This window comes from Sus scrofa, chromosome 13 (assembly GCF_000003025.6).
Source record: "Sus scrofa isolate TJ Tabasco breed Duroc chromosome 13, Sscrofa11.1, whole genome shotgun sequence".
Lineage (NCBI taxonomy): Eukaryota > Metazoa > Chordata > Mammalia > Artiodactyla > Suidae > Sus > Sus scrofa.
Window position 1 is genome coordinate 149,804,141 of NC_010455.5, and position 17,486 is coordinate 149,821,626.

At 37.9% G+C, this 17,486-nt stretch overlaps 1 pseudogene; it reads right to left on the reverse strand.

The window, feature by feature from the left end:
• The window catches only part of LOC110256344, a 73,793-nt pseudogene extending 58,353 nt beyond the window's left edge, over nucleotides 1–15,440 (reverse strand).

The window sequence follows — 17,486 nt, forward strand, 5'->3', positions numbered from 1 at the left end:
TTCCTAGACTAGCATTAAAACCCTCTACAGGCATGCCTCACGTGCTTTCAATTTCAATTCCAAATATGAATCTTCTCCATTCTTCCCCTGCTCATCTATTTTTCTCTCTGTCAGACTTGACTTTCTCCATCCGTTTGTTCATGTTGTTCTCATTTCTTTTTCCCTAACCAAATTCTATCCATTATTCATTCCTCAGTTTAAATCCTATCTCTTCTATAAAATGGTCCTAAAATATTTTAGCCAATATTTATCCTTTCCTGTTTGCATCTGGCACTGTGTGCGGCTTACCACTTTTAGAATTAATTATTCACTACCTTATCAGAGGTCTATTAATAATGAAACTAGCCTCTTAAGAGTTTTATTGTTTTACTGCGACAACAATTCCTGGAACTTTCCTGAGTGATTCTGTGTATGTGTGTGTGTTTTAACAGGAAATTTGACAATATATAAATAAGGGAAGGAAAGAGATAACTGAAACTTTTTAATCGTGTAAAGATCTCTATTTCCTTCTTTTAATTTTTAACTTATTCCTTATATGCTTTGTTTTCCCAGATCTTTGAATAACAGAAGGGTTTTTTTTTTTTCTGCTTTTTAAAAAAGTTCCCTGGTAGCACTTCACACATCAATGAATAGCTATTGGCCAATCAACATTAATTTGATATGTTGAACCAGACTATTGATTAAAGTACGTGCAAGGCTAGTATTGGAACTGCTACCAGGAAAAAAATAAAAAACCAAAATGCTAATAATGAAAACATTATCTTTAGGGTGTCAGCTATCTCTTGTCTTAGACCCACATTCAAAGACCCAGAAAAAGCTCTTCTTTGGATAGTCAAATCAATACAAACCAAGTAGTTCTTGCAAGCACATTTCAAAAAAAAAAAAATAATAAGGAAAGTAACTGATAAACATCAAAAATGAAGCAGCCAAAAAGCTCACAATATCCCCATGTCTTCAAATGTTTTACAAGTATTCCCTGGGGATACCTGGGATACTGGGAAGCTCCTTGAGACTGTCCCCTTAGATCTGCTTTACTTCCTTTTGAGGCAGGGTGGTCACCTCTTTGCTGGAGTCACCCCTTGCCTGTGCTCTCCTTATCCAAAGATAATATTTTAATACTCCTGTGTAAGTGGCACTGGTAGGAGACCTGAACATGCCTGATCAATGATTATAGCTCCCCTGCAGATCCTCTAGCTCAAGCTATAAAGCTTTCCTATTTGGAGAGCTATTGCCTTTGCATAAAAATTCTCACATGGAACAAGATCATTCTGTTTCTTCCCTGTATTTTCCTGTAGTTGAAATTATCCCTGAGCTCCAATAATAACCTAAAACTCATTCTGTCCTGATGCCCTTGCTTTCTCTAAGTTTTAGTTGTTTCTCAAACTATGACTCAATCCTGCCCCCTAAACACACATGGAAAGAGACTTGATGGCTGGGGAGCGCTGACAACTTCCTCCCCAATTTCTCTCAGCAGACTCCAAACTAGGTTAGGCCCCTTCTTCAGAAACTCCTGGACTGAATGTTTTGGACTGTTCCATGACAGCATGTGCACTCGAAATGGACATCTAGAGGGACAAGAAGGATATAGCAGGTGTTGATTCACAGTAGCCATGGAAAATATGGCTGGATGGATAATCCAAATTACAGGGAGGGAGGAAAAGAAAAGATCATCACTGGCAAGATGGCATCAGGAAGGTGTTTTGATGTTGTTTATTAAAATAATAGCATTATTGATCATAAAAAATACAGTACATGGAAGATATATTCTTACTAGCCATGTGATGAACATATGAACAGTAACTATTTGATATTTCATAATAATCAAAGCTCTTTCAAGGATATTAGTTGTGGGTTCCTAACAACAATTTATATCATGATGATGTAATACAGAAGAGATGGAGGTTAAAGGGGAATGATAGACCAGCCAAGATCTCAGAGGAAGGAAAATGGGAGAACTAATCTACTTTCTCACCACTTGGTTCTCTGCCTTGGTGATGAGTGGATTTCTCATTCCCAAGAATTAAGGTCCACCTTTTGATCCAGTTCTGATATCTGAACTTCAACATCTATTCTAGCCCCAAGTCCTTACCTTAAGATCTGCATAGCTTTCAGACTCTAGGATCAACAGTTGCCCTCCAAGGACTGGGACTCTACCCCCAGATCATACCTGTGCAAGTGAACCCTACAGCCACTCTGACTCCTTGGCACATGCTGATATTCATAAACTTCCAATATCATGCTTTTTATCGCCCGGTGCTAACTGCATGCCGCCTCTGCTATGTATTGTCTCTCAGAATCTATAAAGTAATGTTTTGTTTTGCATGGTTTTTGAGATTAGACACCCTTGAGTACCTACAGAAATAAGTACCCCTCTTTTTCCCCAAAAGAGAACTACCTTCTCCTGCTACCTGGCCTTCTAATGTTAACTGAGCCATGCCTAGTCTTGTCCGGAAATATTGAAATGGTAATATTAAAGGTTTTCCTCTTAAAATTCCAGCTCTGAGGCAAGGTCCACTACAAGCCACTTCAAAGCAATAAAAAAGTAAATCACAGGAGGCTTTTTCAGTGGCAAAGATTTTCACCCCACAGTGCAACCCCTTACAATTTTGAAAAACTCTTTTCATAACATTATTTCTGAATAAATTTAGAATGTGCCTGATAATAAGAGGTAGGTGCTTCAGGATCCTACAAATATCAGTGAACAACCTTTAATAAGACATAAAAATTCTCAATATGTGTTGGTACTGGTTTTCCATAAGAACAGATATTTCACAAGAAAAAGGGCAAAGCCGCCAGCTAATCTTTAGATTAGAAGCAGCCACTAGAAGTGTTCCGGCAACTGCACAAAGAGATATCAAAGCTAGCACTTTGTCTTTTGATGAAGTATTGCCCTTTTCCCCAAGTAATATCTAATTATTAATGCTCTTCCCAAGAATAGTAACACCCGTGCCCATGTGCTCATTGTCAGGGGCCGGGAGTACAGAGCAGACACTGGCTAATAATTATAAGGGCTTCTCTATTCTGGGAATGAGAAAAAAGGTTATTAGCAGGGATATTGTTATTAGGATGCCATTTCCAGATGTGCTAAATAAAACTAGCTCTCACCCAAAAGCCACCTTTTCTAATGAACTGACATTAGCAGCAGTGAGCAACAATGTGGATTAAAAAAACAGACAATCTGAATTTATATTATATTATATTATTATTGGTATGAACTTGGCTTAAAATATCTCTAAGCCTCAGTTTCCTCATCTTTAAATTAAATCCATCAGCACCTCAATTTATGGTTGTAAAGATCAAATGCGTAAAACTATATATAACACTTCGAACAAGATAAAGCCATATACAAACCTAAGTGATTATTATTCTTATATTGACACTTTGAGATAGAGCTTACAAAGAAGAACAGGACACTGATGGCAGAAAATAATACACCAATATTCTTTCCAGAAGTCACAAAGGAGGGGAGATACATGATGGTTCAGACAACTTCCTGTCCAAAAATAACTCACAGGAAATAATTGGGTAGCTGAGATGATTCTGTTTAGAGAAATCAAAATCAATGACTTCATGTTCAAAGAAATATTTGAGTCTTACAAAAAATGTCTATCTGCACTAAAAAGCGTGAAATTTGTTTCAATAAAATTTAAATATGAATGAAATCCATGTGCTTCTATTAAGGCTTCTTACCAAATAAATGTACCTGTTTGACTAGAGGAAGAAATATATACATTTTCTGGCCATAAAGAGAGAGAAAATTCTAACCTTTTACTTGTCTGTTCCTTCTGTGTGAAGTAATAAAGAAATACAGTGAGCATCTAGACTGAGCCACACATTTTTAAGTGAGGCAGGTATGTAACGCACAGATTTCTATCCAAAGACACTCAAATTACCTATTGAAGCAAAGCCTGGCTATGAGTTCCTCCCTGGTCACCAGAGACAGTCACAGTTGCTCATATTTACACATTTTACCCCAAAAGTTATGAACAGTTCTAAATGTCACATTAATTCAAGACTGAAGTTTGCCAATAAGAAAATAAACAGTGCAGATTTGATCCCTTATGAGGTACCTGCTCTATGCTAGGCGCAGTGCCAATCACTGAGAAGACAGAGGTGAACAATACACTCAGGAATCCTGACCTCAGGCAATCTCCTAGTCAAACAGTTCACAAGTCTCATCCCCCATCAATGCCACCATCATGTGTACATAAGGGAAGGAGAATAAATTAATGTATTAAAAATAAAATATATGTGCATTTAAATTCTTTTGAATGAAAAGATCAGCAATAGAAAAAGAAATAGAAAAGGTATATCACGGCCTGCATCCTGATTTCTGTTCAGTTGCATTTTCCCTGGGGAGGATTTTTTGCTTGAGAATGGTCTCATGATGTGGAATACTCATATATGTAAGACAGAGACCCCCACGGGTTATGGCTATGACTATGGAACTGGCTCTCACCCAAAAACCACCTTTTTTTAATGAAGTGATATTAGCACAAGTGAGGAAACAATATGAGTTAAAAAAAGAGATGGGGAATCTGAAAATTAAAATCTGAACATAGTTCCATTGCTTACAGTGCTTATCATAGCTATAACTATGGAACAATGTAACACTGGTGGGCCTCTTGGGGCTCCTTGGCTTTGGTGATTCCAACTATGGCCCCATAGCCCATGTCTTCCAAAAGCTTACCCTTTCTAGGATGGCCTGTTTTCTATGTTTGGAAGACAGTATCTCCAGATATCATTTTCCCCTCCTTTCCCATGTGAAACTATCCATAAGTACAACTGGAAAAGAAACAGACACAGGGGGAGGCCTTTCCTGCCTTTTGGAAAAGATGCAGAAGAAATCAGAATTTGTTCATCCATTCATTCATTATAACAAGAGTTACCGAGCACCTAATATATTCCAAGACTTGTGCAAGGTTTCTGGAGACAAAGATGGGAAAATAATACTATCTGCTGGAAACCAGGCCCCAGTTCAGTGGCAGAGTATAGACATAAAAATGAATAAGTACAGTCTATTAGACAAACTTTATAATGGACGTGTGTGCAATGAGAGTACTGAGGAGGAAATCTCCCACTTCTTAGAGTTGTGCAAAGGGACACAGGCATGAGAGTCCATAGTCCCACTAGGGACTCTGAATATTCAAAAGGGCTGTGTGGCAGGGTGGTGCTAGAAAGAGACTGGGAAGGTAGGTGGAGCCATAACCTGAAGGCTTTGAATAGTAGAGTATGGGTTTGAGAGTTCCTGTTGTGGCACAGTGGAAACAAATCCAACTAGGAACCATGAGGTTGTCAGTTCGATCCCTGGCCTTGCTCAGTGGGTTAAGGATCCGGCGTTGTCATGAGCTGTGGTGTAGGTCTCAGACCCAGCTCAGATCTGTGGCTGTGGCCTACAGCTGTAGCTCTGACTCATCCCCTAGCCTGGGAACCTCCATATGCCTCTGGTGATCTAAAAAAGAAAAAAAAAAAAAAAAAAAAAAAGTAAAGTATGGGTTTGGACTTTACTTTCTGAGCAGAAGAATTTAAAGCAGGAAGTGACTAGTTCAAATCTAAGTTCTGACAAGATTTTCCAAAGGATGTGTGGGCAATGGACTACAAAATGGAAAGCAGACTTCAGTTGAGGATATATTGCAATGATGGAAGTGAGAAAATAAAAAGGAATAAGTGCATTTGCAAGACATTTCAGAGGTAAAAAATCAACAGTACCTCCAGGTGAAGTGAATATGGGAAGCAGCAGATGGAAATTAGTAACTCAGAGATTTTTCTTAGGACAACTGATGAAACTACAACACCATTACTTGAGTTGAGAAGAAAAATATTTCAAGAGAAGGAAGTAGTCAAGAAGAAAGATTATGAATTTTGGTTTGAAGTTTATCTAGGTTTCAGGTACCAAAAGCCACCTATCTGCTATCTAAGAGCACTGGAATGATAGGTCTGAAGGTCTACAGAATACCTAGTGAAGATATTAATTGGAATATTATTAGCATAAATACTTCATGGTCAAAGCCTTGGGAGTGAATGAAATGATATAGAGAAAATTTAAGAGGGCAAGAAGAAGTCATTCCAGGGACCCCCAAATAAGGAGTTCAGCAAATGAGGAGTAACCATGACCTGTGGGGTTCCTGGCTTAAATACATGAGTATTCCATGTCACAAGACCATTCACAAAGAAACTAAAAATCCTCTCAAGAAAAAAACTTAACTGAACAAAAAGCAGGCTGCAGGCTGTGATGTCTTTTCTATTTCTTTTACTGTTGCTGATCTTTTTGACAAAAGGAATTTTAAATATACATATATTTTGTTTCCATCTTTAACATATAATTATTCTTTTAATACCTTTGCCAAATAGAAAACTTATTGTTCCAAAGTACTGATATATATACAGCCACCATATAGTGGTCTAACCTATTAACCACAGGCTTGCACTGCTGGGGGTGAAGGGAACATTTTTTTAACATCGTTTCCTGATGATTTTAAAGAGCACATTTGTATTTACTGTTTGTAGACTTTTTGATGAAGGCCATTCTGATTGGTGTAAGGTGGTACCTCATAGTAGTTTTGATTTGCATTTCTCTAATAATTAGCAATGTTGAGCATATTTTCATGTGTTTTTTGGCCATGGAAATGTCTATTTAGATCTTCTACCCATTTTTTTAAATGGGTTGATTTTTTTTTTTTTTTTACATGGAGCTGTATGAGTTGTTTGGAGTTGCTTCTCAGTTGCTTAATTTGCAAATAATTTCTCCAATTCTGTGGGTTGTCTTTTCAGTTTATGGTTTCCTTTGCTGTGCAAAAAATTTTTAAATTAGTTCCCACCTTTGTTTTTATTTTCATTACTCTAGGAAGTACATCTGAGAAGATACTGCTGCAGTTTATGTCAGAGAGTGTTTTGCCTATGTTTTCCTCTAAGAGTTTTATAGTAATCAGTCTTATATTTAGGTTTTTAATCATTTTGAGTTTGTGTGTATGGTGTTAGAGAGCATTTTATATTCATTCTTTTACCTGTGGTTGTTGAGTTTTCCCAGCTCAACTTATTGAAGACTATAAATGCTGGACAGGGTGTGGAAAAAAGGGAAGTCTCTTACACTGTTGGTGGGAATGTAAATTGGTACAACCACTATGGAAATCAGTATGAAATTTTCTTAAAAAACTAAAAATAGAACTACCATATGATCTAGCAATCCAATCCTGGGCATCTATCCAGACAAAAACTATAGTTCAAAAAGATACATTCACCACAACATTCTGAAAGAGAATGGATGTGTGTACCTGTGTAACTCAATCGCTCTGTTGTATGGCAGAAATTATCACAACATTGTACATCAACTATACGTCAATAAAATTGAAAAATGAAATAAATAAAAAAATAAAAACTGTAGGAGTTTCCATTGTGGCGCAGTGGAAACAAATCTGACTAGGAACCATAAGGTTGTGTGTTCCATCACTGGCCTTGCTCAGTGGGTTAAGGATCCGGTTTTGTCATGAGCTGTGGTGTAGGTTGCAGACGCAGCTTGGATCTGGTGTTGCTGTGGCTGTGGCATAGGCAGGAGCTACAGCTCCAATTGGACCCCTAGCCTGGTAACCTCCATATGCCGTGGGTGCTGCCCTAGAAAGACAAAAAGACAAAAATAAATAAATAAATTAATTAATTAAAAATAAAAATAAAAACTGTAAACAAATTAAATAAAATAAAGATTATGTTCACTGAAAAGCAGCCATTGGTAAATGATAGAGAACATAGAAAAGCAGGTTTTCTCTCTCTCTTTTTTTTTTTTTTTCTGAGCATGAAGTATGGGAAATAGAAACAATTCACCTACTAAGACTGTCTTTCATTTGAGCACTACAGGGAATGGAATGAAACACAGCTTCTGTAGGATTTTCTGATCTCAAGCAACATGGCAACACCTGATTAGACTGATGAAAATATGACCAGTACCCTTAACTAGTATAAAATCCCAACTTTTTATCATGCCCTACAAAGCCTTACGGTACCTAAGCACTGGCCCTCTCTCTCCAGCCTCATCTCTTACAACCATTACACTATAGCCATGATGGCCTCGTTGCTATCACCTGAACCTAAGTTCACTGCTGCCAGAGTCTTTGCACTTACTATTTCATCTCTTCCACTACTTCTTTCTACCAACTTATCCTTCTCATCTTAGGTTTCTGTTTAAAGATTTCCTTTTGAGAGAGAACTTCCCTAAATCCCTTTTCCCCAGTTTATTTTAATCTTGGCACTTAGCACTATCTAAAATTGTATTATTTAGTCACCTGTTCAAAGACAAAACCTCCAAATCTACAGAGCAAATTACGTTAGGGAAGGGCTTTTTAACTGTATCATTTGTTAGCACCTACAGGAGTGCTTTCACATAAAAGGTGTTCAACTAAGAATTGAGGCTGAGTAAATAAACCTAGGAGGTACCTGAGCAGTGTCTGGGCAAAAGGTGTAGTTGGGCAGACTAAAGTCTACACAGAATCACATGATGGTGAGGCCAAAGGCTGATATATCAGCAAGAGGGCCCGTGTATAATGGACAAATCCTACCTAAGGATCAGTAACCAAATGGGTCCAAGGTTGGGACCGCAGAGAGCATGAACTTGAGGCTTAATCAACAGTTAGAAAGCAGGATTAAAATAACAAATTATAAGTGGAGAAGGGATAGCACAGAGCTTCCTCAGATGTATAGGAAATAGGTCCCCAGCCCACTAGAAGTAATTTCTCCATTCATTCAAAAGACTTTAATAATGTCAAGAAGGACTTGTATAGTATATGATCTCCAAATTTTATAATGTGTACAACTCAACAGCAAAAAAGCCAACAACCCAATGGGAAAATGGGCAAAAGACCTGAATAGACATTTCTCAAGGAAGATATACAGATGGTCAGCAAGCACTTGAAAAAATGCTCAACATCCCTGGCTATTAGAGAAATGCAAATCAAAACTATTATGAGGTACCACCTCACACCAGTCAGAATGGCCATCATTAGTAAGTCCACAAAGAACAAATGCTGGAGGGGGTGTAGAGAAAAGGGAACTCTTCTGCACTGTTGGTGGGAATGTAAGCTGGTACAACCACTACGGAGAACAGTATGGAGTTACCTTAGAAAACTATGCATAGAACTACCATATGACCCAGCAATCCCACTCCTGAGCATATGTCCAGACAAAACTTTCCTTGAAAAAGACACATGTACCCGCATGTTCACTGCAGGACTAGTCACAATAACTAAGACATGGAAACAACCCAAATGTCCATCGACAGATGAATTGATTAGGAAGATATGGTATATATACACAATGGAATACTACTCAGCCATAAAGAGAACAAAATAATGCCATTTGCAGCAACATGGATGGAACCAGAAACTCTCATACTAAGTAAAGTAAGTTCGAAAAAGAAAGACAAATACCATATGAATTCACTTATATCTGGAATCTAATATATGGCCAAATGAACCTTCCCACAGAAAACTCATGGATTTGGAGAACAGACTTGTGGTTGCCAAGGGTGGGGGGGAGTGGGAGGGACTGGGAATCTGGGGTTAATAGATGCAAACTATTGCCTTTGGAATGGATTAGCAATGAGATCCTGCTGTATAGCACTGGGAACTATGTCTGGTCACTTGTGATGGAGCATAATCATGTGAAAAAAAGGAATGTATACATGTATGTGTGACTGGGTCACCTTGATGTGCAGCAGAAAACTGACAGAACACTGTAAATCAGCTATAATGGAAAAAATAAAAATCATTATTAAGAAATGTCAAAAAAAACCCAATTTTATAATGTGGAAACATCATCTGAGAAGGGAGGTAAAAAGGGCTAGTTAAAAATGGAGATATCTGTGGGATACACTTCCATCATGTCTGATTTCATAAGTCTGTGAAACTCTACAACTTCATTTTTAATTAGTAGGCAAGGTGAGTCTGATATGGGCACCCGGGAGATGAACTTTTTTGAGATATACTTGCTCTAGTGCTTTACTATTCACAAAACACTTTTACATAGTCTCCTATGCTTCTCACCTATAACTCTGCTGGGAAGTAGGCAGAGCAGGATTTAATTGTCAAATACTATATTTTTAAAACTTTTTTATTATGGAATACTTCAAACATATACACATATGGAGAAGATATCATCCTCATGTACCAATTACTCAACATCAAGAGTTAGCAACTGAAGTCAATTCCACCACCCCTCACACACTTATACCTATAGTATAAGAAAGTTTTAATCAGATCTCAAAAATATCTGAGATCAATGTGGATCTTATGACAGGTTTTCATTTTTATTGTAGTCATAGGACTCTGTGCGTTTCAAAGATGATGATTTGCCCAAGAATATATGCCTGGTCTTAGACATGAGGCCAGAACTTATTTACATATGGCATGAGAGTGAGGGTGGGGGAGCTAGGTATACTGACAGCTATACCCTTCAGTACTTAGACTTTGAGGTATATGACCATTCTCTAGCTTTCTGTGCATGTGTGTGTGTGTGTGCTCTATAAGAGAGTAAGCAGTTACCTCTTTAGAATGATTTCTGCTAGGTTCTGCCTGGAGACCTTTGTAGGTCTTAGATTCTAGTGCAACTAAATATTTTACAACATAAACCCTCAATGTGCTTGCAAACTCTAAGCTATGGAGGAAACGGCTGTAAAGATACACCAGAGAGAAGCAGTGAGCCAAGGGCAAACAAGCTGAGGCTGGTCTGTGCAACCTTACACCACCTGAAGTGTCAGGAAAACAAATGCGATTGAAACACATGCTTCCATCTGAAAATGTGGCTGGCAAAACAGAGCTCTGCCTTGGGCTGTTGAGACAGTGACAAATGAAATGTTGGTTGATGCCCCATTTATTTCATTTTTAAAGTGTCTGCCAATACTGGAACAACCCTGGTTGTGTTGGACCACCATGCCGCCAGAAGCATTGAGATTCCCTTCACTGTGCTCAGAGCCCCATCTGATCTCCATCACGCTGCTTTCTACCTTTCCCAATAATGACCCAATTAGGAGACTGTCTAAAAGTGCATAGGCAAGGATTCAGATTGGCTAAGTTGCAGGCATTACAGTGAATCCATCTGGAAAGTATGGCATGGGAGCTCTTAGCGTCCTCATTTATGGGCACATGGTCAAGCTCTGTAAGGGCTTTTTTTTACTTTTAGAACTCTCTTTTTGGTCAGGTCCTCTTTCAATATACAAATATTTTCAGTGACTACAGCCAAGTCACATGTACTTCCTGGTTAGTCTTTCCTTCAAACAGTACACAATGAACATTGCTATGCCAAGAAGAATGAAAGCACTCAGAAGAATTTTTAGCCCTTCTAATGCAAAGCATTTTGTAATTATTTATTTGCCAAACCTCTCTTGAGAGGAGGTCAGTAATTTTCTCATTATCCTGCTAAAAAAAAAACAAGTCAGTTCTTGTTCCCAAAGTAACACATGGTCAATCAATACCTGGAATTAGAACAGAAACCATTTTCCTTCTACAAACCGTGCTGAGCCAACAAAAATTTGGGTGTAAGAGTACTGTAAGTCTGAGAGGCAATCAATGATGAAATCATTGTCTGATGACAGGATACACATAAACTCGAGAAAAAATACAAATTCTTAGTTGCATTCAGAATCAGACATTTGTTCATTTGGGCTTTTTAAGTTTCCTAATGATATATGAGTTGAAGGAAGAAACAAGAAATATGCAGAGGGAAAGATAGTGAAAAATATTATGGTAGACAAATTTCAAAGTAAAATGGATTCTGAACATATATGAAATTAATTGCATCATTTTTTTTTCATTCAACAGCTCTCTCCCTGTCTCAAAAGAAAGGTAAAGATATAATACCTCATACCAAAAATTATTTTTTTTTTTGGCCATATCCACTGTATATGGAAGTTCCTGGGCCAGGGATCAAATCTAAGCTGCAGCTGCAACCTAAGCCACAGCTGCAGCAATACAGGATCCTTAAGCCCATATGCCAGGCTGATGATCAAAACCATGCCTTAACAGTAACCTGAGATGCCACAAGAAAACATTGATCCTTAACACACTCTAGGAACTCCCCAAAATTCCTTTCTTTCTTCTTTCTTTTTTTTTTTTTAAGGGATTCAGCCTCGGCATATGGAGGTTCCTAGGCTAGGGGTCGAATGGGAGCTATAGGCACCTGCCTACACCACAGCCATAGCAACGCAGGATCTAAGCCACATCTGCGACCTACACCACAGCTCATGGCAACACTGGATCCTTAACCCACTGAGCAAGGCCAGGGATCAAACCTGTGTCCTCATGGATGCTAGTCAGATTCGTTAATCACTGAGCCACAACGGAAATCCCAAAACTCTTAATAGAATGGGATAATACGTGTCATGCCATAAATTTAATCTCCAAAGAGAATATATCAAATAAATAAAATCATGCTATTTAATTATTGACTCAGAATAGCAGGATTGTTAAGATACTATTTTAAGTATGTACAGAGATATGAAAAAAACTTCTATTCTTATTTGCCATTTAGGTTCAGAAAAACATACATTGTCCATCATCACACACTCTCTAAGCAACAGCTTTAGAATCATGCTTTAGACTCTGTTGGGTCCTTAACCTGCTGAGCCACAATGGGAACTCTGGTCTAATGAACTTCGTCATTTCATCAGGCTGAGATCTAGGAAAATCATATTTTCCATGTAACTTTTAATACTTTATGTGCATTTTTATTGAACATTAATGGAATACAAAACAAAGTTCAAAAACAACCATTCAGAGTTCCTGTCGTGGCACAGCGGAAACGCATCCAACTAGGAACCATGAAGTTGCGGGTTCAATCTCTGGCCTCACTCAGTGGGTTAAGGATCTGGCATTGCCATGAGCTGTGGTATAGGAGGGATAAAAACAACCATTCTTTTCCTTAAATAGGTATTTTTGTTTTGTTTTGCTTTTTAAATTAACTGCTCCAAAATCATTATATCCTTAAGTATAGACTGTTTTTTATATTTAGTCATTCTCAATAAAGTGGTTTAACTTTTTTTTTTCTTTTTAGGGCCACTCCTGCAGCATATGGAAGTTCCCAGGCTGGAGGTCAAATTGCAGCTACTGCTGCTGGCCTATGCTACAGCCACAGCAATGCGGGATCCAAGTCACATCTGCAACTTACACTATAGCTCACAGCAACGTCAGATCCTCTACCCATGAGCAAGGTCAGGGATCGAACCCTCATCCTCATGGATCCTAGTCAGGTTCATTAATCACTGAGCCACAAAGGGAACTCCTAATTTTTTTAACTCTAATACACACTTCAAATATAAGTAAACAATTTTTAAAAAAATTAAATGGCCTCTTTCAGTTCAGGGGGTAGGTAGAACAAATTGTTGCTTTATGTGAATCCTCCAATAATTTCTTGCATTATTTTAAAGCAAATTCATATCACCTATTTCATTATTTTTTAAAGATTCATATTATTTTTAGAAATCACCATGTTGATTTTTTAAATTGATATCTTTTATTTTTTATGTGGAGACCAGAGATATTGGCTACATATTATTTAATATTTATTGATATGTAATAATTTGTCCAAATTTAAAGTGGTATCTCTATAGTATCTTGGTTGTGCAATTAACTTAGCCCACCACCACCAACAACCTCCTATTTTTTTTTTTTTAAAGTCTTGGGTTAATGGAAACTCTTTCAGTCTTAATAGTTGGGGAATTCACATCCAGAGATGATCTATGAGTGGCAAAAATAAGAGATGAAGATCATTTTCTTCTAAAAACTAAGCAGTACCTCCCTTGAGATTTGCTCCCTGCTTGCCTGAAGATGCTGGTTCTGTGCACACTGCTATTCTTTCAGATCCCAGAAGTCTGCTGACATGATCAGGTACTCAAATAATGGCTCTGCCCTTGCTTTCCTCATTTTGACTAATCTCAGGAGACACTGACCATGAGTCTTTAGTATCAAACACAGACAATCCAAAGACTTTGGAGGAATTCTTCTGCAAAGTGTACATTCTGCAAATAAATGCCCATCATTGCATTCTTTTTTGTAAACACACCCACAAGGTAGCTAGATGTTGTCTGCCAGTTTTCTTTTTTCTTTCAATATATTCTGATAAGTTTGTTTGATGACAGGGAAATTGCTATGGGAGATCCTACACCTGTCCCCAGGTATCAATAATGGATTATAAACACATGCATCACAGGCTCAATTGGTTAAAAACATCTATGAAATAAATTGTCCATCTTCAGTTATCCACTTGCTTTCAATTTGCCTAGAGTGAAATCTTCAAAACATGAGGAGATAAGGCAGTTCAGAATTTACTCTCCAAAGCAAATGTCAAATTAAAGAATAATTTCCTATTTCTTTATACTGATTTAGCTGGATATTATATGATGTCAATACAAAGAGGTAAATGAAAAACTCTATTTTTATTTACCACTTTGTTTTGGAACAGAATACACAGGGTTAAGCAGTTTCTTTGGGTCTAGCATTAAATAAATAGTTTATCTCACAAAGTGTCTGACTAGACCATAGGCCAAGTCACCTTCTCTGAGACTAATTCCATAAGTAAAATGAGGTGAGCCCCTGACAACCTTATTTTATTATATGACCTTGATGTCCTTCACCTCTGTTCATGGCTGTTTGGGTTTAAATTTGGGCACTGTTTCCAACTGCTCAACTTCTCTCCCCTGAGATTCCTAATTCTGCCAATGAGGCAGTCACCCACAAGCTCAAGAACTATAACACAGAAAGGAGGCCTATTCTGCATGTGAGGGAGAGGAAGCGATCAGAGTACATGCACAGAGAGGAGAAGTCAAGTTAAGAGAAGTAGCCTCTGCATCGACCCTGGTGACTTTCCTTTCCTGCTTCCCAGTTTTTCCTGAAACACAGCTTCATTCCTACCCTTAGTCCACATATAATCCCTGCTTCTTATAATAAATCTCCTTTTTTTCTTATTAAAGCTTAAGTTGGTTTGTGATACCCCTACTTAATGCAAAGGAGGCCAACAGATTTTAAAAGAAGCCTTCAGTATGTGTGACCAGCATGGAACTGAATGAGGTTGCCTTTACTAAGGCATATCACTTGAAGATTACAGATTCCTCTTCTTTCCCCACCCACAAATTCTCTTCATTTTCAGGCGATCCTTAGTTTCCATTATTTTACAGAGAATAAAATTGGGAGCCACACATTACATTCTCAGTACTTTGCAGAGCATAGAAGAATAGGGTTGGCTTGTCCTATTCCCCAAAAGGGACTAAGTAAACACAATGATTTCTATCAGCTAATGAATCTGATTCATGTTTAATGCTTTCTCTTCCTGTTTTTACTATTTTTCTTAGTCCTGAAATGTTCACTATAGAATCCCCACATTGCACACTGATTTTGGAGAGGAAAGCCTGTTATAGGATGCATCACTATTTGTCCTTAAGTCTAAACGAATGAACTTACCTTCATGATTGAGGATTAGGAAAACCTGTTCCTTCCTATGGAACATATTTGCACGTCTGTACAGTTCTGGCACTTCATAAATGTTAAAAATCTCTCAAAGATATTGTACTAAAGAAATTCTCATTAATACCAAAAAAAAAAAAAAATCTAACGACCATAAAAAGCTCATCAAGAGGAGTGACAGGGAGACTGGCCGAGCTTAGAGGGCCCTGGTCCCCTCCATGTCTCAGGCCTCCTGACAACCAGGCCAGTGCCCTCATGCTCTGCTCAGGACACATCACCCAATATCACTGATTGAGTGTTGTGAGTCTAGCTTTTAGAGAGGCTTCTTCCTGCCCTCTCCCCACATTAAATCTTACAGTTTCTTAGTTCTAATTCTGTTTACATTGTTATTTCCCCCATCTTAGTCCACCAGTGATTTAAGAAGATTTATGAAACTACGTTTATTAAAATAGAAACAAAAATTAATAACCAGATCCCCCCAAAAAATGTACTTAACTGCAAGAATGGCACCCCTAATTTTTTTCCCAGAAACTGAGGAAAAAGCAGCTTGTCCAAAAATATCATCAGGCCTTTAAAAGTGGCTTCACTAATCCTTGGATGAAAATAGAAACAAATAGTTGTCTTTTTCAAGCTCTGTGTTATTTTAAGTCTTTGTTACTTGAAGCTTAACTTAGCTCCTCCAGTCTCCTAGGTTGGTCTCTCTCAAGATCCTCCTTCTATTCCTCTGCAGAGTATTTTTTCAAATCCAAGCTAACCAATCCATAGAATGACACGGAACCTCCACCATGACAGCTTAGGCTGGATACTGGCACAGTGCAGGAACCAAGTGTAGTTCCTTTTGAGTTCCAGCCTTGATGTTATATTCTTCTGATATCAAATAGGTAAGTGCTGGAAAACACACACACACACACACACACAGACACGCACACACAGACACGCACAGCCCCTCCACAGAAGTTAGAATTAAATCTCAAATGAAATCAACACATGTTCACTGAGTAATTTTTATGGGACAATAACTGCCTAAACATATCTTATGCATTATTTTTACTATTCTTAATGTCCGCCTTTTGAGACAGGTACTACTTTCTGATTGTTTTCAATAGGTGACCCACGTTCCTAGGGTCATCTCACTGTCCACGAAGGCTGCTAGAAACTCTGTTATTACAAGTCTAACACTAAGGAAGCAACAAAGAAGGGCATGCCCACTTCCTTTAGGAATACTTCCTATAAATTGCATGCAATACTTCTGCCTACATCCCATTGTCTAGGATTTAGTCTTATGGGTATACTTGCAACAAGAAAGTCTGGAAAAGTGGTCTTTATTATACACAGACATCTACATATCTAAAAATCAAAGGTTTTACTATTGAGTAAGGAGAAGAAACAAACAGGGGACAACCAACTGTCTTTGCCACGGGAAGCGTTCTCAAAATTGATCCTGAGGAGGGTATGATGCTGAGAAACAACTAATGTCTAGATGACTCAGAGGAACAATTAGACTGATTTTCCTTTAAACCTATATACCATAAGATAGTGAACCTGGAAAGGAGTAAGAGGAGTCTGATGTTTGGGTTATATATACATAGAAGTTAGATGTTACAGGAAGTTAGAAAGAAGAAATGCAAGCTGGAGTTTCTACCACTGCTAAACTGATCAGATATATGTTTACCCTTTCTCATAAGAGGCAGAAACAGCTTATCTTGGGGAATCAAGTGTTTCCAATAACTGAGGCTTGGGACATAAGAACAAATCTCTTGATTGGCCTCTATACAGGAGACCCTAAGACACGGGACATCAAGTCCTTGTTAAGCTACAGTTAAGTATTCAGTGGAAAGGAATTATCTTAACTGTATTTGGCTAAGGTATAAATGAAAAGTAACCTGTCCTGAAGGTTTATATTTTAAAAGACAAATATTACATTATATCTAAGAGTAGAATATTTTCATATGTGATGGGACAGAAGAACTTTCTGTTTGCCCCTTAAATTATATCCCCTGTGATGCACATCAAGTCATCACATCAAGTCACTGAAATTACTATAATAGA